Raw genomic sequence first — 22,774 nt, forward strand, 5'->3', positions numbered from 1 at the left:
GTGGCAAGAGGTTGTTCTTTAAACAAGCTACCTGATAAACCCAAGTTAACAGGGAGAACAATCAGGACGAAGGGGGTGGGGGGCTGGAGGTGCCTTTGGCACACAGGGATGCTACCTATGGACCAGATAGCTCAGGTGACTACCTGTCAAGATGTTTGCTTACTTGGCTTTTGGGAAGAATATTGGGAGCAGGATGTGTCAGGAAAATAAAATCCAGATCTCGTTTCCTTCTACGAGCTACTAAAAATAAAGTAGCCATTAATCCTGGCCCAACACAAACTATTGGTCAGTAGCTCTTAGCAAGAAATAAAACAGGACAATGAGGTGCGCTGTGAAACTTCCTTCCCAGCCTTGACCGCCCAGGCTGGGCCTTCAAGCAAACACTGTCTGCCAGGTTTTCACCAGAGGAAAACCGTGGGGGGAGCGGTAGGGCTCAGCAGAGCTCCCACGGCCTAGCACGTGTGAGGCCCAGGGTTCGATACCCAGCACCACAAAAACCAACAACACAAACAAAAAAACGCGAAGAAGCCCCTCTCACTTCTGCCTTCCCGGTATACAACACTAAGACAAACGGCAACAAAAAGGACAAGTCTGACACCTTCACATCTGCAGGGCTCTGCAGCTCAGAGTTCAGCCAAGAGGTGCGGGGGCATTTGCCGACGTGCAGTAAGAAACGCGTCCATACCCGGCCCAAGCTGCACGCTGAACGCCGCTTCGGCGTAGTGGACCAACAGAGCTGGAGACCCGAGTCGCTGACCGCACTACTGGGCAGCCCCGGGACCCAGGGCCGCCCCCGCCTCCTCCGAGCCCGCGCCCTGCCGGCTCCAGGGCGCCTCCTCGCAGCCCTCTGGCCCTGCGTCCGTCTGCGCGCCCACCGCACTTCCTCCCGGCTCCTGGGCGAGGCGGCGGCTGACTGCCGGACACTGGGGGAGTCCGCTGGGCCTCAGGCGGCCCGCAACAACCTCTACCTCCAGGTCTTTGTCCGGCCTGCGGCCCCCTCCCGCCCCAGCCCTTCACTCACCCCGCGCCCCCGGGTTCCTCTTTCGTACCCCCCCCCCCCCGCCCTGCGGACAGCGACGCCGCGACACCTGGGACTTGTAGTCTCTCCTCTGCCCCCTCCCCGGCGCAGGCGGGTGCGGCTTCTGGAAGAAGACTACAACTCCCGTCGGCCCACGCAAGAACCCGCTTGCCGGGTGGATGGCGCCAGAATTCTCGCGAGACTTAGGGAAATACGCGCGGAGTGCTATGGGAAATGTAGTCCGGATGACTGGGTCCCGGGCGGGCAAAGAAGAACTACATTCCCTAGGATCCCTCGCGAGGCGGCTGTCGTGGTTTGGAAAAAAAATAATCCCAACCTCCAGTTCTTAAAAGAAAACATTTGCATCTGAGAATAGAATTTGACACGTTTTCATGGTGTTAAAAAAATAGCTTTTAATGTTCTATTTCTCATGAACTAAGACAGAGTGTGTACTACCAAAATGCAAGAATAATCTCACAAAGGTGAAGACAAGGGCTAGAGGAAAACAAAGTTCTAACATAGGAGACAAGCAAAGGGCATTGACAGGAGGATAGTACATGAAAATACCAAAATGTCAGATATGTGACATATGCAATGTGTAGTCCATATTGGTATTAGTGTGGTCTAAGACTTGTTGAGGGTTGTCATTGGTTAGATTACTTGCTAGCATTTTTATCTTTTAACTAGGAGAACAGAATACTAGAGGAGGTCTGGTTTCTTGCCTCTATTCACTCTCTTAGAACTTCTGTATGCTAATGTTAATTAAGGATATTTAATTTCTTCCACAGAAATGTTATTTTGGGGCTATCCTCAGAATAAAACAACAACAAAAAGGGAATAATTATTTCTGAGGAGGGAGTAAAAAATGAGATTAAGGAGAAGCTTTAAGTCTTAATCTGCACATGTACTTAATGCTATTTTAAACAGTACATATAAATTTTATACACTCTTCAGGATGTGAAAGTTTCATAGTCTAAAGCAGTGAGAAATGTCATTTTCTTAAAACAATAGATGGATATGATGGAGGTATAGTAAAATCATTATAGTACATTATATAAAATCATTTATAGATAGAAAAAATATAGACTATTGTTTGGGCATAAATTAATTTTTCTACTAATAGTATTTCTGTAAAAATAAAAAGTAAGCCAAAAGAAAAACAAAGATAATTCTATCTTTTTACTATAACTACTTAGAAGGTAGGGGTCTGATTTTTGGGGGGGGTATTTTAATCAATGCTGGAACTGTTACTTGTCAAGTGTTGGTGGTCCTTGTAGAAGTGCACCATCTGCTGGTGGAGCTTGACTTCCATTTCATATTAAGCCTTTTAATGAGACTGAAATTGAAAAACAAACTACTATTGACAGCTAAAAGCCTGCAAGTCTCACTTGCTTTTCATTTCCTTTCCTCTTGTAAATAACATGTCCATGTTTACTTAGCACATTAGTATGTGGGAAAATTCTGAATGTTAGAATTTCAGGGACTGCTGCTTGTGGTTTACTTGGAGTTGTAATGGTTACACACTAGCCCATCCAGGTCAGTGGAACTGGAAGACTTAGGAAGAGGAAAAATTATATCCTTTATATAGGTTCCTTTTATACATCACCACCTGAAAGTCAGTAACACCTGTATTGTTTTCTTTGCCTTAAAACATCTAACAAGTAATGAGCACACATTTGGAAGGAAAAACTCATAAACTGAATTCCTTAAATATTTTCAACCTTCTGAACTAAAATCCACATAAGTTTTACCCAATTCAATAGTGATAATTGAGCATTTTTTACTTACACTTCTTCAAAGTGTGCTTAAGTTATACGGTTAAATCTGTAAGCAACCAATAACAAAGAATGCCACAATCAGTGTTTTTAATTTATTTTTAATGAGAAAGACATAACAAGCATATTTGTATACTGCTGTTCAGTAGAGAGTAAAAATATTGTAGGAAAAAGAATTGCTATAATATCTCTGGCTTTGTATACTATTCTATTAATCTTTCTGGAAATTTGTAGTATATACTTGGGTATATAATAAAACTTTAAATTTATGTATTTTTAACACAGAACTACTTTGAAAGAACATTTGAGAATCCATAGTGGAGAAAAGCCTCATCTTTGTAGTATTTGTGGACAAAGTTTTCGTCATGGAAGCTCATACAAGTAAGTAAAGCTATTTTTCCCTATGTGAGGTAAGATACAATTACATCTCCATTTTATTTATTTCTTATAATGTTTTTTGTTGAATATTTCTAAACATATGTAAAATTGTATAAAAAGCTTTCTGTTCTCTACAATTTTTAATATTTATTTGCATTTTAAAGGATTTATAAAGAATATTATTAAATGTTTCCTCATTGCCAAATTTACTAAATGTTTTACTAAGTTATTATTTTAATATTTATTTATTTTTCCTTGAATGAGAATTTATTTGGAACCTTTTTGTTTCAAATTTGGTGTTGTTTGTTTGTTTGTTTGTTTTTGCTTATGTTTTTGTTTGCAGTACTAAGGGTCCAATCCAGGGCTTTGAGCATGCTAGGCAAATGCTATATCATTGAGTTACGTTCCCAGCTCTATTTCTTCATTCTTAATTATACAAGAATATCTTTAGTATAAAAACATGGCAAGTTTAAAACTCTAGAATTCTCAATTTTATGAATGAATCTCTGACCACATTTGAAGTTTATGAAAATGTTTTTCTAGATATATAACTGCTTTTTGGAAATGCTTGTATCATTTTAATTTTATGAATGGTTTCTAGAATTTTAGCGGTAAGGCTTTAGTGTTTACACTTTCATTTATCATTTTTCTCTTAAATTTAGACAGATTTTTTTTCCTTTAGATCCAGTCCAGTTAGATTACTTATTTTAGTTATGGTAGAATCAACACTTATTTTGTCAACTTGAATGAGAGAGCTCTTCATTTTACTAGGAGATATATATATATATGTATATATATATATATATATATATATATATATATATAATGTGTATATATATGTGTATACTATATATGTGACAAAAGATAAGAGTGTGTGTGTGTGTATATATATATACACACACACATTGTATGTATATATAATAGATTGTAGGGATAGAAGGATTCAAGTTAAATCAATTTTAATAATCAAAACCTTTATAATCTGTGTTTGAATGACTATAAAAGGAGTTCCATTTTCCTCAACTAGTGCAAAGAGTGGTAAAGTGTAATTTTCATAATGTTGAGTTTTTTTATAATACAATAAATTCTGAACTATCAATTTATAAGTGGTATCACTTGTCTTCTGGAATAGTACTAATCTTCAGTTATTTGCTGTGTTATTTGCTATTATTATTATCATGTGTTTAGTCACTTGTACAGTTATTCCATTTGTCTGATTCTATTCCTGTAATATTCCTCCTTTCGATGTTTCTAAGACTTGGCCAGTCAGATAACAACCCCAGATATTTGGTGGATTAATGAAATAGATTTAAGATCTAACATGTTGGGAAGAAATATTATCCAAAAGTGGTTTAAGCATGTGCAAATGTTAAAATGCTTTTTTGGAAGTGGTGAATAGAACCCTGGGGCCAATGAACAGAAGACTGAGAAAGGCTCTGAAAGTCACAGATAAAAGACAAATAGTACCTGAAGGAGGTTGGTTAGACAGCCCATTTTTCATTATGTATTCATTTTCATGTATTTGTCATCTGTTTCAGTGGTCTGCACTTTTTTTTTCTTTATAGGCTTCACTTACGAATACATCATGATGACAAAAGATATGAGTGTGATGAATGTGGATAAACATTTATTCGTCATGACCACCTTACAAAGCACAAAAAAATACATTCAGGTAGGCTATATTTTGTTTTTCTATTTTCAGAATTTTTTAATACCTAAAAAGAACATCATAATACATCATGTTTACATTAGCTGTAGTTTTAATAATTAGTTGTATATTGATTACTCCTTTTTAATGCTGATTCTAAAAGCCTTTCTGAAAGAAGTATCTAAAAGAGAAGTAATTTTATGACATTCCCTGAAATTTTAGTCATATATTTGGTCACCCTTTGTAACTACAAAGTATAGTTTAAAATTTAATTTTAAACAAATTCTCAAAAAATTTGAATTTACATAACATGATGATATGTGGAATTATTGCTATTGTCACATCCCTAATGGAAGAAACTGTGATAATATTTCCCACTTTGATTGTATTTGAGAAATAGTTAACAAAATTTTGGTGTTTTAAAGGAAAATGATTGTAATTGTTTATGTTATACTAAATTTTGAAAGCATCTTTGGAAAAGAGTATTTTAATAATCCTGATCAATTTCAGATCTTTATACTGTATTTATAATTTTTACATTCTGGGGATTTCTTTCATATTTTCCTCTTAGATTGATGTTCAGGAAGTTCTAAGAGAGTCAACTATGTGAGCACAATAATGGGAAAGAGCCATCTCTAAGAGTATAGTAGAACAGGTGATTATTCTAATAAGCATAATTTAAAATATAAAGTATACAACAAATAGTAGTTATTTTCTTAAATCATATCAGTGAGGCAGATTGCAGTTATTTTCAATTTTTTGTAATTTTTAGTTTCTTATAGTTTTTTACTATTGGGGATTGAACCAGGGCACTTGACCACAGAGCTGCATCCCCAGGCTTTTTTTGTATTTTTATTTATAAACAGGTTCTTGCTGAGTTGCTTTTGCTAAGACTGGCTTTGAACTCAAGATCCTCCTGCCTCATCTTCCCTAGCCGCTGGATTACAGATGTGCGCTACCACACCCAGCTGAGATAGTGATTTTTAAAGACCAAGCATTTGTAGCTAAATGTAAAAATAGGAAATCACCTAGGATTTTTCATTACATTTGCATTTTGGCTCATTGCAAAAGTAAGAAATCCCACAGATGAAAATCTTTCAAAAGCAAAGTACAGGGGCTGGAGATGTGGCTGAAGCGGTAGCGCGCTCGCCTGGCATGCGTGTGGCCCGGGTTCGATCCTCAGCACCACATACAGACAAAGATGTTGTGTCCGCCAAATACTAAAAAATAAATATTAAAATTCTCTCTCTCTCTCGCTCTTTCTCACTCTCTCTCACTCTTTCTTTAAAAAAAAAGCAAAGTACAAAGATCTGAAAATGTTCAGGTCCTTTTTATAAATAGTAAAACAGCCTCTTTTCAATGTAATGTATGTTCATTTGAGGTGTTCACATCTAGACATATATAACTATATAAACAACTAAAAAATATCCTGGGTTTTAAAGTAATTTCATTTATTTTGCTCTTTTACATTGAAAGGTAAGATTTGAAATCTACAGCAGAAGGCTATTAATTTCTTTTCCAAGTGGATAAAGGATTTACATTCGTGAAATTAAATATAGATTCCCTTAGGAAAGATGTTTAAGAAAATAATATAAAGGAAATAGCCCAGAATAATAGGTGGTTTTACTTTCTTGGTTTATTTCCTAACATGTGATCTTATTGTTTGGTCATTTATTTATGGGGGGGGGGGGAAACAAACTGAAATGTATACTATAATCAAAGTATTTGGAACTTTATTTTTAGGTGAAAAGGCTCATCAATGTGAAGAATGTGGAAAATGTTTTGGTCATAGGGATCATCTCACTGTTCATTACAAAAGTGTGCACCTTGGTGAGAAAGCATGGCAAAAGTGAGTGAAAAAGTAAAATTTTTCATAATTACTACATAGGCTGAGTCTTGATTGAGGAAGAGTTAGAGCTTTTTGTTTAATTAGGGATAGGTTAATCAGCTGTTTTTTTTTCTAGTTTATCATAGCTTCTTTATAGATCTTAAAGAATTGAGCAAGGCATATTTTTTCCTACTTATTTTCACTGAATTGAAGGAGTAAGAGGGGGTAGACATAGACTTTGACTTAAATAATACTCTTGCAAATATCTTAGTCCTCACAATTAAATTTTACATTTGAGATTATTTAACTCAAAAATACTCTTAGGCACTATAGTATGCTGCTCACTAAGTCAACTTTTGGGTAATTTATAGTTTTATGTCTATGATAAAAATGAGGGGCAAGTATTTCATTCCTTGAAATTTATTTGATTTATAAGTGCAAATATCAAATATTTATTAAGAAGTGAAATGATGAGAGCATTGTCAACTTTTTGATGAATGTGAATTTTGAGATTGCTGCAGTTTCTAATCAGCCTCAGTATTTGTTTCTTTAATGTTTTAATTTACATAAAGTAAAATTTTCTCTTTTTAGAGAATAGTTCTGTAAGTCATATAATCACTACCATCAGAATACAGACTATTTCCATAACCTCAGAATTTATACCCTTTGTACTCAGTTGCTCTTCCCTTTAGCCCACTATTGATCTGTTTTTGTCCTATTAATTTTTTCTTGTATATTTAAATAGCTGATATTAAAACGTGATTTAAAATAGTTGAAAATCTAAAGGCTTCTTTTTATGGATTTTTGAATATAACTGGAGGAATAAGAACCAGCAACAAGCTCCATACTTAAAAGTATTCATGTTTCTGTAGAGTTCTATGCTTTATTCATTTGATAATTATATGTACAGTTATAAAATTAGGACTTATTTTCATTATTAGTATAAATTACATTGAAAAATGCAAACATTTTTATTTTCTTAAATATAAAGCAACCTTTCATCAATGTGATGTTTGTAAGAAAATTTTTAAAGAAAAATCAAGTCTGGAAATGCATTTTCGGACACATTCATGTAAGACTTAATGGGTACTTCATATATACTTTGGTGAGGTTATTCAGGAGTAAAATATGCCTATATTTGTTCTTGGTTAAATCATTTTCCTCTTTAAGATGTCTACTCATTATATTGGAGTTTATGTGAATAAGCAATATTGTGGTCTTCTAGTCTGTATTCTAAAAGCTTCAGTACTTTTGAATATCATTATTTAGAATTTGGAAAATTATTCTCCTATGTGGCTTATTCTCATCCATACATGTTTTGCTTATGTAATCCTCAGAGTAGTGATTATATATTTACCTCAACAGTTGTCTTGTTGAAACAGTAATACATTAGTTAAAATTGCCATAAACTGATAGAAATCTGGGATTAGATTTTAGCCTTGGTTCATATTTTTAAGTTCAAGGTAAATTGTCTTTATAAGATCTTTGTGCTGTAGTGTAGCATATAAAGTGTACAAATCTTAATGGACAGATCATTGAGTTTTTATAATTAACATGTCAATGTAGCCACCCCTCAGATCAACATGTAGAATACTGCCAGGACCCCAGAGGCATCTTCCCTGTCCCCTCCTTGCAGAGATAATGACTATGTTGACTTATATCAATAAAAATCAGTTGTGTCTGTTTGACCCTCATATAAATGGAATTACATAATAAGAACATTTTTTTTCAAGATCTGGCTTTCACTCAAAAGTATGTCTGTGAGATACTTTTATGAGAGGTTTATTTTTATTCTCATATTAATATACCCTACTTTATTTTGTCCATTCTACTGTGAAGGAAGCATTGCTTAGTTCTTTGAACAGTCTTGTCCATATTTTTGCATAAACATGCATAAAAATTAATTATTCTGGTATTATACCTGACCCTGCAATTCCTGGCAACAAGGATAGACATTACTAAACAGGTTTTTAAGACAATCGTGTCAATTTGTACTACCACTAGCACTGTAAGAATTCTAGTTGCTCCACATTTTCACCAATGTTTCATATTTTGTGTTAGTTCACCTGATGGATATGTAGCACTAATTGAAAGTAGCCTGTATTTGCATTTTTGTGATGAGTAGTGATATTCAAACCTCCCCATATTTTATATGCTTGCTGGCCATTTGGGCATCCACTATTATAATTAATTCTTCTCATTTTCTTAAATCTTTTTTTAAATTCATTTGTAAGAGTTCTTCTATATTAGTTGTTTTAGCCTGTTGCTGATTGTGTATATTGTAGATATCTTGTTCTACTCTATGACTTATCTTTTCACTTTAGTAATGGTATCTTTCTTCTTTTGAAAAAATTTTTTTTTCAGTTGTCTATAGACTTTTATTTTTTTTATTTATTTTTATTGGTGCTGAGGATCGAACCCAGTGCCTCATACCTGCCAAGCAACCACTCTACCACTGAGCTACAGACCCATCCCTGGTAATGGTATCTTTCAATGAACAAAGATTCTGAATTTTAAAGACATCATGTATCTTTTCAAAATTTTTTATATTTATGTTCTTTTCTATTTTAAGAAACTTTTTTTATAATATGACTTATTTATTTTTTTAATTATATATGACAGTGGAATGCATTACAATTCTTATTACATATATAGAGCACAATTTTTTCATATTTCTGGTTGTATACAAAGTGTATTCACACCAATTCGTGTCTTTATACATGTACTTTTAAAAAAATTTTTTTTAATTTTTATTTTTCCCTTAGTTGTTGATAGATCTTTATTTTCTTTATTTATATATGGTGCTGAGAATCGAACCCAGTGCCTCACACATACAAGGCAAGTGCGCTACCACTGAGCCATAGTCCCAGCCCTATACTTATACTTTTGATAATAATGATCATCACATTCCACCATCATTTATAACCCCGTACACCCTCTCTTCCCCTGCAACCCCTCTCCCTATCTAGAGTTCGTCCGTTTCTCCCATGTTCCCTCTCCCTATCCCACTATTAGTCAACCTCCTTATAGCAAAGAAAACATCGGCTTTTGCTTTTGGAGATTGGCTAACTTCACTTAGCATTATCTTCTTTAACCTAAAACATTTACCTGCAAATGCCATGATTTTATTCTCTTTTATTGCTAAGTAATATTCTATCATGTATATATGCCACATTTTTTTTATCCATTAATCTATTGAAGGGCATCTAGGTTTGTTCCATAGTTTAGCTATTGTGAATTATGCTGCTATAAACATTGATGTGGCTGTGTCCCTGTAGTATGCCGTTTTAAGTTCTTTTGTACAGACTGAAGAGAGGGATAGCTGGGTTAAATGGTGGTTCCATTCTTAATTTTCCAAGAAGTCTCTGTACTGCTTTCCATATTGGCTGCACCAATTTACAGTCCCACCAGCAGTGTACGAATGTACCTTTTTCCCCACATCCTAGCCAACACTTATTGGTGTTTGTTTTCATAAAAGCTACCATTCTGACTGGAGTGAGATGAAATCTTAGAGTGGTTTTGAGTTGCATTTCTCTAGTTGCTAGTGATGATGAACATTTTTTTCATATATTTGTTGGTTGATTGTATATCATCTTCTGAGGAAGTGTCTCTTCAGGTCCTTGGCCCATTTATTGATTGGATTATTTGGTTTTTTTTTGGTAGTTAGCTTTTTGAGTTCTTTATATACCTAGAGATTAGTGCTGTATCTGATGCGTGAAGGGTAAAGATTTGCTACCAAGATGTAGGCTCTCTAATCACCTCACAGATTGTTTCTTTTGCTGAGAAGAAACTTTTTAGTTTGAGTCCACCCCATTTATTGATTTTAGATTTTAATTATTTTAAAAGAAGTGTCACAGGCATCGTATTAAAGAAGTTGGGACCTAAGCTCACATGATGGAGATTAGGGCCTACTTTTTCTTCTTTTAGACACAGGGTCTCTGGTTTTATTCCTAAGTCCTTGATCCATTTTGAGTTGAGTTTCATGCATGGTAAGAGATAGGGGTTTAATTTCATTTGGTGCATATGGATTTCCAGTTTTCCCAGCACCATTTGTTGAAGAGGCTACCTTTTCCCCAGTGCATATTTTTGGCAACTTTGTCTAATATAAGATAATTGTACTTTTGTGGGTTAGTCTCTATGTTCTGTACCATTGGTCTACCAGTCTGTTTTGGTGCCAATACCATGTTGTTTTTGTTACTATTGCTCTGTAGTGTAGTTTAAGGTCTGGTATAGTGATGCCACCTGCTTCACTCTTCTTGCTAAAGATTGCTTTAGCTATTCTGGATCTCTTATTTTTCCAGATGAATTTCATGATTGCTTTTTTATTTCTATGAGGAATGTCATTGGGATTTCGATCGGAATTGCATTAAATCTGTATATTGCTTTTTGAAGTATGGTCATTTTGATAATATTAATTTTGCCTATCCAAGAGTAAGGTAGATCTTTCCATCTTCTAAGGTCTTCTTTGACTTCTTTCTTTAGGGTTCTATGGTTTTTATTGTATAGATCTTTCATCTCTTTCATTAAGTTGATTCCCAAGTATTTTATTCTTTTTGAGGCTATTGTACATTGGGTAGTTTTCTACATTTACATTTCTGAGGATTTATCACTGATATACAGAAATGCCTTTGATTTATGGGTTTTGATTTTATATCCTGCTACTTTGCTGAATTCATTTACTAGTTTTAGAAGTTTTCTGGTGGAACTTTTAGGGTCTTCTAGTTATAGAATCATATCATCAGCAAATAGTGCCAATTTGAGTACTTTTCCTATGTGTTATCTCTTTAATTTCTTTCACTAATTGCTCTTGGCCAGTGTTTCAAGAACTATGTTAAATAGAAGTGGTGAAAGAGAGCATCCCTGTGTTGTTCCAGTTTTTAGAGGGAATGCTTTCAATTTTTCTCCATTTCAAATGATATTGGCCTGGGGTTTAACAAAGATAACCTTTATGATGTTGAGATATGTTCCTGTTATCCCTAATTTTTCTAGTGTTTTGAACATAAAGGGGTACTGTATTTCATCAAATGCTTTTTATGCATCTATTGAGATGATCTTATAATTTTTTTCTTTAAGTCAATTGATGTGATGAATTAAATTTATTGATTTCCGTATGTTGAACCAACCTTGCATCCCTGGGATGAATCTCACTTGATTGTGGTGCATGATCTTTTTGATATGTTTTTATATTCGATTTGACAGAATTTTATTGAGAATTTTTACATCTATGTTCATTAGAGATATTGATCTGAAGTTTTCTTTCTTTGATGTGTCTTTGCCTGGTTTTGGAATCAGGGTGATATTTGCCTCATAGAATGAGTTTGGAAGTGCTCTCTCTTTTTCTATTTCCTGAAATAAATTGAAGAGTATTGGTATTAGTTCTTCTTTAAAGATCTTGTAGAACTCGGCTGTGTATCCATCCAGCCCTGGGTTTTTCTTGGTTTTTTAGACTTTTGATGGCATCTGCTATTTTGTCACTTGAAATTGATTATCCTGATTCAATTTAGGCAAATTATGTGACTCCAGAAATTTGTAGATGCCTTCGATATTTTCTATTTTATTGGAGTACAAGTTTTCAAAATAATTTCTAATTATCTTCTGTATTTCTGTATTGTCTGTTGTGATATTTTCTTTTTCATCACATATGTTAGTGATTTAGTTTTCTCCTTCTCTTTGTTAGCATGGCTGAGGGTCTATCAATTTTATTTATTTTTTCAAAGAACCAACTTTTTGTTCTGTCAATTTTTTCAATCGTTTCTTTTGTTTCAATTTCATTGATTTCAACTCTGATTTTAATTATTTCCTGTCTTTTGCTGCTTTTGGTGTTGATTTGTTCTTTTTTTCTTAGGGCTTTGAGATGTAATGTTAAGTCATTTATTCATTGACTTTTTCTTCTTTTAAAAAGAGGAATGAACTCCATGCAATGAACTTTTCTCTTAGAACTGCTTTCATCATGTCCCAGAGATTTCAATATGTTGTATCTGTATTGTCATTCACCTCTAAAATTTTTTTTAATCTCCTCCTTGATGTCTTCTGATACCCATTGTTCATTCAGTAGCATATTATTTAGTCTCCAGGTGTTGGAGTGGCTTTTATTTCTTATTTTATCATTGATTTCTAATTTCATTCCATTATGATCTGATAGAATGCAGGGTAGTATCTCTACTTTTTTATATTTGCTAAGAGTTGCTTTGTGGCATAGTATGTGATCTATTTTAGAGAAGGATCCATGTGCTGCTGAGAAGAAAGTGTATTCACTCGTTTGAAGAATGAAATATTCTATATATGTCAGTTAAATCTAAGTTATTGGTTGTATTATTGAATTCTGTAGTTTCTTTGTTCAACTTTTGTTTGGAAGATTTATCTAATGATGAAAGAGGTGTGTTAAAGTCACCAAAATTATTGTGTTGTGGTCTATTTGACTCTTGAACTTGAGAAGAATTTGTTTGATGAATGTAGATGCTCCATTGTTTGGGGCATATATATTTATAATTGTTAAGTCTTGTTGGTGTATGGTTCCCTTGAGCAGTATGTAGTGTCCTTCTTTATCCTTTTTGATTGACTTTAGTTTGAAGTCTACTTTATTTGATATGAGGATGGAAATCCCTGCTTGCTTCTGCAGTCCATGTGAGTTGTATGTTTTTTCCAAACCCTTCACTTTCAGTCTGTGGATGTCTTTTTCTATGAGGTGAATCTCTTGGAGCTAGCATATTGTTGTTGTTGTTGTTTTTAATCCAATCTGCTCATCTATGTGTTTTGATTGGTGAGTTTAGGCCATTAACATTCAGGGTTATTATTTAGACATGATTTGTATTCCCAGCCATTTTTATTTGTTTTTGTCATTTGACTTTACTAGGTTTCTCTTGTGATTAGATTTTCCTTTAGTGTAATCCTTCCCTCTGCTGATTTTCATCATTGTTTTTCATTTCCTCTTCTTGGAATATTTTGCTGAGGATGTTCTAGAGTACAGGCTTTCTAGTTGTAAATTCTTTTAACTTTTGTTTATCACAAAAGGTTTTCATTTCATCATCAAATCTAAAGCTTAGTTTTGCTGGATATAAGATTCTTGGTTGGCATTCCTTTTCTTTCAGAGCTTGGTATATGTTGTTCCATGATCTCCTGGCTTTGAGGGTCTGGGTTGAAAAATCTGCTGAGATATGAATTGGTCTCCCCCTATATGTGATCTGATTCCTCTCTCGTACAGCTTTTAAGATTCTATCCTTATTCTGTATGCTAGACATTTTCATTATAATGTGCCTTGGTGTAGATTTGTTTTAATTTTGTACATTTGGTGTCCTGTAAGCCTCTTGTATTTGGTTTTCCAGTTCATTCTTCATCCTTGGGAAATTTTCTGATATTATCTCAGAGAGATTGTGCATTCCTTTGATTTGAAACTCTGTGCCTTCCTCTATCCCAGTAACTCTGAGTTTTGGTTTTTTGATGCTATCCCATAATTCTTAAGATATTCTGCTCATGGTTTCTAACTATCTTCACTGTGAGGTCAACTTTATTTTCCAGGTTATATACTTTGTCTTCATTATCTGACGTTCTTTTTTCCAAGTGATGTAGTCTGTTGGTTATGCTTTCTAACTTTTTTATTTGATTTATTGTATCCTTCATTTTAAGGATTTCTGATTGGTTTTCTTTCAGAGTCTCTATCTCTCTTTGGAAGTAATCTTTTGCTTCCTATATTTGCTCTCTTATTCATTGTTTGAGTAATCAATTTTTGCATATATTTGCTCATTTAGGTCATTCTTTAGTTCACAGATCATTTTAATTATGAACCTTCTGAACTCCTTCTCTGACATTTCATCAACTTTCCTGTCCACTGGTTCTGTTTATTATAGTGTCCTTGTTTTTTGGGGGCACTTTTCTTTCCTGTTTTTTCATGTTGTCTATGTGTCTTCCTTTCTTGCAGTGTGGATCTGAGATATTACACTTTCTTTCCTATATTCTTATAGTACCCATGCAGATTGTCTGTACCTCACTTGATGTTGTGCTTCCAGACCCTGTTGGTGTCCCTTATTGAATGCTACTGCATCCTGGATCTGGGTCCTGTGTAAGCTGGTGTGGGTGGATCTGGGCCTCTGGGCTTGACCTCCCTTGGTAGTCTGCTGTTTGGGAGGGACAGTCCTGTGGCGGGTGTGGCTGCAGGAGGGGTGGACCAGGCCTACTGAGAGCCTGGGTCCCCTGCGGGCTGGTGTGGGAGGTCTGGGGTGGATCTCTGCTCCTGCAGTAGTCTGCTGGTTTGAAAGCTTTAAAGAAACAAACTTCTTTAATTCAGATAATGAAGACAAACTGACCCCAGGTAATCGAAACTTTGGATGTCACTTTCTTAGAAGCTTTATTGTAACCTTCATATTTAGATCTACGCATCTTGAATTTTTGTTGTTATTAAGGAGGGATGAATATTCCCATTTTGGCATATAGTTATCTAGATGTGCTACCACTGTATACTGAAAGACTATTCTCACTGCGTGTTGTTGATACATTTGTTTTAAATTAAGTGATCACATGTGTGGTTTGTCAATTCTATTATGTTCTATTGAACTATCTGTATAGACTTTTAAAGTTTAGTAATGTGATGTTATGTTTAGTTTTGTATGTCAAACCTTACGTTTCTGGAATAAACACAGATTGATTCACGTTCTATTACTCTGTTAATGATATATTACCCTGTTCCTCCATCACGTTGTATTCACGATATAACATCCTGTTCCTGATGTATTACCCTGTATAGCTGAATTCAGTTTGTTTACTTGCTTTTATTTCTCTCCTCCTTTTCTTTCTTTTCTTTTTTTCTTTCTCCCTTTTTCTCTATGTTCATGAGAGATACTACCTATATTTTTTTCCTTGTAATGTCCCTTTCAGGCTTTGTTATAATGAGACTGGTAAAAAAAAATGACATGGGAAATAATAACATCTTTTTTGAAGTACGTAGAGGAGTTTGTGTAAAATTGGCATCATACTCTCAATATTTAGAAGAATTCAGTGGTAAATCCCTCTGAGTTTATTTATTTTATTTAGAGAAAGGTTTTAATTTTTTGCAGTGTTGGGGATCAAATCCAAGGTCTTCTGTGTGCTAGTCAAACACTTTACCACTGAGCTATGTCCCCAGTCTAATTAAAGATTCTTTAATAGTTATAGAGCTGTCAGATACTCAGTGTCTATTTGACTTTAAGATATTTGTATAATCTAAAATACCAAATCTTTTGGAAGAATTCAGGGTATTTTATTTATCTCTTTAATGATTATAGGATCTTTGGTTATAACCATTTTTCATTCCCATTATTGGTAATGTATTTTTTACTCTGTCTTTTAAAGCTCTACATAATGAATTGATTCATTGCATTCTTCAAGTTTTGTATTTCATATTTTCACTATAATGCCATTAAAATATTTTCTAATATTCTGATTTTTTTCTCTTTAGATTTGATCATATATTTTTCCTTTACTGTTCATTCCTTTTTACATTATCTTTGGCATCTATAATTATTTTCCTTCTGCATGAGAAACACCATATTCTCTTAGCTTTTATTTAACTAAAATGTTTTTATTTTTACCTTAAGGAGGATAGTTTTTCTGGCTATAAAGTGACATTAGCATTTATTTTCTTATAGCACTTTAAATATGTCATCTCTCTTCTTCAAGTTTCTTTGACTTTTTTGAAATTTTTACTGTTATTTTTATTGTTGATCACTTGAAAGAAATGTTTCCCAGTTGGTTTTGCTTTTACAGATTCTTCTTTATCTTTGGTTTTCAATAGTTTTGCTCTTGTATTAATCAGCTTTTTTTGTTGATGTGACCAAAAGACCTGATGAGAACAATTAGAGAAAGCACAGTTTATTTGACTCATACTTTTAAATTTCTCAGTCCATAGATGACCAACTCTATAGCACGGGGCCTGAGATGAGGCAGAACATTATGGTGGAAGAGAAGGGCAGTGGAAGACAGCTCAGAACATGGCAACAAGGAAGCAGAGGGAACTCTGTACACCAGGGACAAAATACATACCCAAAGGCATGCCTCCTGTGACTTACCTCCTTCAGCCACACCCTCCCTGCCATTCATGTGGATAAATGTACTGATTAGGTTAAGGCTCTCATAACCCAATTCTTGTACTTTATTGCTTTGTCTTACACATGAGCTTTTTGGGAAAACCTTGTGTTTAAACCATAACAACTGTAGTATGACTTCATGTGTTTTTTGTTGTACTTTGTTGCTTATATTTTGTGAAGCTTGTGGAACTTACTGCATCTACAACTTGCTGTCTCTTTTTTTAGGAAGGTTCTCAGTCACATTCTCTTTAAATATAGCTTTATTATATACTCTGGGAATTCAAGTATTCATATGTTAGACCATTTCACTTTGTCATATATCATTGTCATGCTATTTTTTTATCCTATATCTCTTTATACGTTTATCTGGATATTTTCTATTGATACAGCTTTCATGGTAGTAATCATTTCTTCTATGGTATCCAGTTTGCTGTTAAATCTACCTATCAAATTGTTATCTTCAATTGTTTAATTTTTCTAACTTTCCTTTCTACACATTCCAATTCTTGGTGAAATTTTCTTTTTTGTATCTTCATGAACATATTAACCATATTGATTTTGATGTCTTAGCCTTATAAATATAGCTCTTTGAAATTTTTGGTAAATCTGTCACCATGTTTTCTTCTCTTGCCATTTGATCACCTGTTCCTGTTTCTGGCATGCCTGGTAATTTTGTATTGAACTTTGGATTTTGTAATTAAAAATTATAGACGCTCTTGAAGATGTGTTTTTTCACTGATTTAATATTCTTCTCACCAGCAGATGGAGCATGAAATGACCTTGCTTTATTTCTTTTTTTATTTCTGGTCTGTCTTCTAGTTCATCATATTTTGGGGTCTTTACTGAAGGAATGGTATCTTTTCTCACTTTGAAGAGTCCTGAATTCTAATCTCTCTCAGCACCCCTTGGGACTGCTGAAGAAACTCAGTCCTTTAGCCCCTCAGCCCCTGGTCTCCAGCTGTCTCACTCAGGAAATGTTCATCTTTGGAATTGGCAGATATTTTGGTTCATTTTTCTATTCTTCTTCTTCTTCCTCCCTGCCCTGCCCAGGCTTCTGAACCCTCAAGTTCTTGATAGTCCAAAGCTCCAACTTTTGTCTTCTTATTCCAGTAAGATTTCCTCAAGCCCTAGGCTGCAATTTGACCTCATTTTCCCATAAACTGAATCTGAAAGCGCACTGAAGAGAGAAGAAAGCACCTCCATACTTCCTGTGTCTCTAGAACCTTGGGCCCATGGGTTCTGGCTGACTTGGTTGTGCTTCATTCGGTACCTTTAAAGAGTAGGCTTTTTGTGCTATGTTTTGATTTGTTTTGTTTTTTGAGCTTTTGTCTTCCCCTCACTCCAGCAAGAAACATGGTATGATATAAACTATCAAGTCTGAAATAAATGCCCCTCATTACATTTTAAGTACTAAATTTTAATCTAAAGATAGTTGATCCTGTGGGTTGAATTTTTAAATTCTAAAGGCTCATATGTGTTAGAATTATAACTGAGAAGTAGTTGGCATTTATTTGAGTATTGTTTTATTTTTTCTGGTGTGAATAGATTACTTTCTATAGGTCCTGAAAAGTACCTTTCTTTGGTTGCTTATGTCTCTCATTTATGTTCCTCAGAGGCATAAAACTTGGTTTAATTGCTGTTAAATAGATAATTTTACTCTAGAAAATCTCACTATAAAATATTTTTTATTCTATATTTCTCCTTTCATCAAGTTCATGTACTTATTTTTTGGCTTTTGCTACTTGTGTATCTTCATACAACCCAGATATATTTCATACATTCCATAACATCAACATTTCCTTTATGGATTTTGTCTTTTTATAAGCCCAAATTTATTTATTTTTCTATTGAAAATGACATCTGTTTAAAATGATAATAGATATCTCAAAGGATATGCCTATCAGGTTCCAGTTTTCTAAAAGTTGTACACTAGAACTAATTGGCTCTTTAAGTTAAAGAAAAGAAGGAAGGAAGGAAGAAAATCTTTGTATTTATAAAAACATTTTCATGAAGACACTCATAGAAGCCATTATGCCTAGTAAAATGCCAAAGGAAAACACTTAAAACTCACGTTTTTATCTTTAAAAATCAAATCTATGCTTTTTGGTGGTGTGTGTTATGCTGCTGTATTAGTGTTTTTATTTTCAAGGACAACCATAGAATGCTCCTTGCATGTCATATATTGATGTCAGGGATTTATAGAAAGAACTTATAATTCTTACATCTTAACAGTATAAGCTTTTTTTTTTCTTTCTCACTCTCAAAGCAGTATGAATTTTGTCATTGTCTCTAATTCTAGGCATTCAACTGTAAAATCAAATGTCAGAGACAGCGCATCCTATATATAGTTAAAAAGCACTTCCTTTTCAGAAATGTTACTTCTTTATATAGTGTATTACTTCATGTCTCACTTTCGTTCTAATAACATTGGTAATGCTGTTAGTCTAGAACCAAGTAGAAATCTAATGGTAGCAGGTTCCCAGCATCCCCATCTGTATAAATTTTGTCAGTGGTTTGTCAGTGGTGTAATGGGCTGCAAAATATTAAACAATAATACCTAAGGAGTAATCATTTGAAATAGTTTCTCAGCTCCAAGATAGTTCTCTCTTTAATTTTCTACAAGAATAGATTATGTTTTAAATGGAGAGCTGAAGGAGATAAGGATAAAAAAACCCGTATAAGGGCGGGATTGTGGCTCAGCGGTAGAATGCATGCAAGGCCCTGGGTTCGATCCTCAGCACCACATAAAAATAAATAAACAAAATAAAGGTATTGTATCCAACTACTTCTAAATATATATCTCCCATGTAACAGTAGATATGTAATCTCATTTGTAATAGTAGATATGTAATCTCATTTGCTTTTGTATATTGCAATATTATCATGCCTGTATTTATTTTCTATTGATGGTGTAATAAATTACCACAAATTTAGCAGCCTAAACAATATGTATTTATGAACTTGTAGTTCATTGGGCTAAGATCTAGGTGTTGGTAGGGTTGTATTTTTTTCTGAGGCCTCTTAGGAAAAATGTATTTATCAATTCCTGAGGTTCTTGGCAAAATAGAATTCTTGGAGTTACAGGGCTAGAACCAAAGTTCTAATTTTCTTGTTGGTGGCAAGCTAAGAGCCTTTTACAACTTTTAGTGTCCTGGGTCCTGCCGGGTTCCCTTCTTCCATTTTCAAAGCCAGTAATTTGGGGCTGAGTTCTCTTGTCACTTGTCTCTCACCCATTATTCTTCAGTTAGCAGACAGTTCTTAAGACTCTTTCAGTTATATTGGACTCACCTCCATAATCCAATAAATCTGTCCATTTTAGATCCTAAACTTGATCATATCTGCAAAGTTCCATTTACTGTGTGATATAATGTATTCACAGCTTCTGTGGATTAGAATGTGTACCTCTTTGAGGGACCGTTATTCTGCCTATCACACTGGCTAACCTAGAAATTTTTAATGCCTTATATAAAAAAGCAAATTAATCTATAGTGTGAGATCCTTGACTCAGGAATTGAAAACTGATCTAGCCTTCTAATTCTTTCCCGTCAACTTTTCTTATTTAGACCTTGGGCTAGAGATGATTATGACTACTTCTCATTCTGATCCAAAGAAAAAAGTTGATCAGATTTTCTGTTATGATTTTTATCTTCCTTGGATAGAAGAAAATAAGTTTAACGAAACTTTTGGAGGCTATAGTGGGAATAAAGTGAGAAATGATAATTAGTGCTGAGCAGTGTTATTTCAGTTTCCCATTTAGGTGGTATTATTATTTCATGTTACAGGTGAGGAAACTAGGCTTAGTAGAAGTTGTTAGCTTGCTTAAGGTTTGGCTAGTAAGTTGTGTAGCCACAACTCAAGCCCATATCTTTCTGATATTTAACTAATTGTTTTCATCACTTTACTATACTATCCCTTTTTGTGATAGCATTTACTTTAATATGATTGTTCTTATTAAGGTCTTACAAGTATGCAGATGGAAACCTTGCAATTTAAATTATCATTTTATCAATTGGGTACACTTTACAATTAATTTTATTTTTTTCATACAGGTGAAAAACCATACAAGTGTCAAACTTGCAATCAATCTTTTAGAATTAAAAAAACCTTAACAAAACACCTGGTTATTCATTCTGATGCCCGACCTTTCAACTGTCAGCATTGTAATGCAACATTTAAGCGGAAAGACAAGTTGAAATACCATATTGACCACGTTCATGAGATAAAATCTCCTGATGATCCTCTCAGTACTTCTGAGGAAAAACTTGTGTCCTTGCCGGTAGAGTACTCATCTGATGATAAAATCTTTCAAACAGAAACAAAACAATATATGGACCAGCCCAAAGTTTATCAACCAGAAGCCAAGACTATGTTACAGAATATATCTGCTGAAGTGTGTATTCCAGTAACATTGGTTCCAGTTCAGATGCCTGATACTCCGAGTGACCTGGTACTACCACACTCCCACCATCTTCTCATGAGATTCTGTCACCACAGCCACAGTCAACTGATTATCCACGTGCAGCTGATTTAGCTTTCCTGGAAAAATATACTCTTACTCCTCAAACTGCAAATATAGTTCATCCAGTCCGACCTGAACAAATGCAAGATCCTAGAGAACAGTCTTACCTTGGAACACTACTAGGCCTTGATAACACTACTGCTGTTCAGAATATTTCTACTAATGAGCATCATTCATGAGTAAACATTCCACAGACTTTATGATGGTTATGTGCTAAATGGTAGCTAAAACCTGGTGGCTTTTAAGCTAGTAGGGCTGCTATTTTTTCATTTTTTGTAGTTTCTCAAGTCCTCAGAACAGTTTCAGATCAAGAAAACAGTGTAACTCTGTTGACTGAATACATGAATATTTGGACATAATTTGGCATAATATTTGAAGTAAACATTTTTGTGATTTTTTTAATGGTTAGTGCTAATTTTTAATAGGTTCTTGAACTTTTCAGAATTAGCTACTGACATTATGGGGATTTTTTTTAAATCATCAGTGGAGAGTTTTATTCTTTAGCCTTATATCTTTTCTTCTTTCCCTATTTTACAAACAAGTTAAGAACCCTTAAGAAAGAGTGTAGAAGTATACTGATAATTTCTTATCCTAACTTATTTTATCTACATTTTTAATTGAAATTAAGAATTTGAATATATAAGAAAGTCTTGGGTATATTTGTGATGTCTTGCCATCTATTCATAACTTCAGGTATAATAATGCTTCAGACTTTTGACATACTCAAAGCCAGAAGCTAATTTATATAAGATTAGCATGTTAAAAGAAATGTTGGATTGAAATGATAATCCAGCTATTCAGGGTTTGCCTTTACTTGAGTTATTATGAATAATAAATGCAAACATTGATCTATGCATTAAATTATACAAGTTAAAAATGTGTTAGATGAAAAATATGATAGCCTTAACTAGATATCTCCAAGGTAAGTTAACCTTTTGAACTTTTTTTGTCATTTATTTCAGGAACATTAACAATATGTCATAGCATATATCTTCATCTCATTAATGAAGGAGCAGTTATGACTAATTAGTGACACAATTGAATGCACTATTTTTGAGTTTCATTTACTTTGACAGATTGAAAGTGGGATAAAGAACCTGCTTACTTCATGTATAATCGTTAGAAAAGATGCCAAACAAATTCTAAAATTTGCACCTACTTTACTTTAATTGAATGAAGCTACTACTTGTTTACAGATTCACATACAATCCAGATCTTTATTTTTGCTTTCATAATTAGTGGAATGTTTATAATTATCCTTGATTCTTATTTTTTTTATGAGACACAAGTCGAGGACTTGGAGAAAAGAAATAGCAGTTAACAATGAAAGCTCACTGATTGAATTTGAGGAAAAACATTGAAATTATAGAATATCTTTAAAGATATGCACTTTCCATATTTTCAAGTAAATTTAAACTTACACTAGGATAATGTTTCCTAGTAGGATTGCTTGAGGATTAGACTGGACAGGGTTGATTTATTATTGATTTGTCATTTATCTGTAAACTACTAGAAAATAGCAGTTCTCAAAGTTTTCCATTTTAATTTTGTTT

The 22,774-nt window shown here is 34.1% G+C and overlaps 1 pseudogene; it reads left to right on the plus strand.

Moving 5' to 3' along the window:
- The first annotated feature begins 1,589 nt into the window (after positions 1 to 1,589).
- On the plus strand, positions 1,590 to 21,400 carry LOC143387956 (zinc finger and BTB domain-containing protein 41-like; annotated as a pseudogene).
- The last annotated feature ends 1,374 nt before the right edge of the window (positions 21,401 to 22,774 follow it).

This window comes from Callospermophilus lateralis, unplaced genomic scaffold (assembly GCF_048772815.1).
Source record: "Callospermophilus lateralis isolate mCalLat2 unplaced genomic scaffold, mCalLat2.hap1 Scaffold_105, whole genome shotgun sequence".
Lineage (NCBI taxonomy): Eukaryota > Metazoa > Chordata > Mammalia > Rodentia > Sciuridae > Callospermophilus > Callospermophilus lateralis.